We start from the raw sequence: 1,920 nt of genomic DNA, 5'->3' as shown, positions 1-1,920 counted from the left end.
CACTCCTATGAAGTATCTAAAATAGTCAGACTCATAGAACCAGAATAGAGCAGGCGTTTCTAAGGGCTGGGGCAGAGGGAGGAGGAAGTTGGGGATAAATGTTCAGTGGGTATAAACTGTTGGTTATGGAAGATGAGTTCCAGTGGTTTGCTGTTCAAAACATGCCTGTAGTCAACAATACTGTGTCAGACACTTAAATATGTAAGAGTGGGACTTCTCTGGTGGTCTAGTGGTTAAGACTTCACCTTCTGATGCAGAGGTTGTGGGTTCAATCCCTGGTCAGGGAACTAAGATCCCATATGCCAAGGGGTGTGGCCAAAAATTCAGTAAATAATAGATAAATAAAAAGCCATTTAAGATTGCAGGTCTCACGTGCAGTGTTCTTATCACAATAGAAACAGATATTTGCAAATTCTAATTTCTGCAGTTTCCATCTAGAGCTAGTTTATTCGGGAATATTCGTTGATTTCCTAATATCCGAATGCTTCATCTAGGTGCTGCTATGAAAGTTGAGAGGACACACACCATAGGCTCCCTTGGGAAGCACACAGTGCCGGAGAAGTTAGACACTCAGGATGAGTGGAAGGCTCCCGACACCAGTCTCCGCATTTTCCATCAACGGTAGTGAGAGAACACTGTTCAGAGAAGCCCAGTGATGAGATGGTAGAAAAAGAACTGTGAACAGCTTCATAGGAATGAATATCCAGGAGTCAGCAACTCCCGAAGCAAGATCATTCACACCTGAGGTGGAAAAACAAGGCCAGTTTCCCATCACCTTCTGAGACTCGTCAATCAAGAGCCACGCCAGCCAATGGGAAGAGAGAGATTTTGTGACCAATCAGGAGCAGGCACAGCCTTTACTCCTCAGTCTCTACAGCTGCTCCTAGATGGGTGCCGGTGAGGAGGACCGGGGATCAGACTGGGTGAGGCGGTCTTATCGCTGTTCTTTCTTTTCCTTCATTTTCCACTCAGAGCTTACTGTAGGTCGAGGGGTGCTTAAAGAACAAGAGGGAGGGGTACCAGAAATGGCCAGGTCTCCCCCGCTTTGTTTTGGCAAGGATGAACTAAAGTGAAAAGCATTTAAATTCACAGAGAGGTTGTGTATCCAGCACTCTCCCTCTTTAAATCTCCATGTTTCTCAACTTTTTTTGCTTGTATTTACCTGTTCCCCGCCCCCCCTCCCCCCACTCAGGTAGTTCCGATTTTTATTTTAACAACACATCTTTAGGCTGACCCTTGCCTACATGAAACAAACAATGCTAACAAAGCATCACAGACTTCCATTCGTATTCTTATTTCTATTTTTAATTCGAGGATAATTACTTTACAATGTTTGTGGCGTCTCCATACAACAATCCTCCCTCCTATGAACTGCAGCACACTAGGCTTCCCTGTCCTTCACTATCTCCCAGAGTTTGCTCTAATTCATGTCCCTTGAGTCGGTGATGCCACCCAACCATCTCATCCTCTGTTGCCCCTTTTCCTCCTGCCCTCAATCTTTCCCAGCATCAAGGTCTTTTACAATGAGTTGGCTGTTTGTGTCAGGTGGCCAAAGTATTGGAACTTCAGCATCAGTCCTTCCAGTGAATATTCAGGGTTGATTTCCTTTAGGACTGACGGGTTTGGTCTCCTTGTAGTCCAGGGAATTTGGTTTAGTATCAGCCACATTTTCAGTTGCTAGCACTGAATTCATATACGTGGTTTTGGAATGTTGAGAAAGGATGGGGTACTTCCCCACCAAGTGAAGCTGGGAAGATAGATTTTAAACAAGAAATGCATGATACGATATCCACATCTGTTGAGATTTAACTTCATCATGACACCCTTCTTCCCAGGTATCATATCACCTATTGCTTCTTTCTGAGAATTTCCCCCTTTCCCCACGGCTGGAGAAGTCCAGCTCCGTAATCCCATGACGAG

This window comes from Muntiacus reevesi, chromosome 2 (assembly GCF_963930625.1).
Source record: "Muntiacus reevesi chromosome 2, mMunRee1.1, whole genome shotgun sequence".
Classification (NCBI taxonomy): domain Eukaryota; kingdom Metazoa; phylum Chordata; class Mammalia; order Artiodactyla; family Cervidae; genus Muntiacus; species Muntiacus reevesi.
This window is presented reverse-complemented; position numbering follows the sequence as displayed.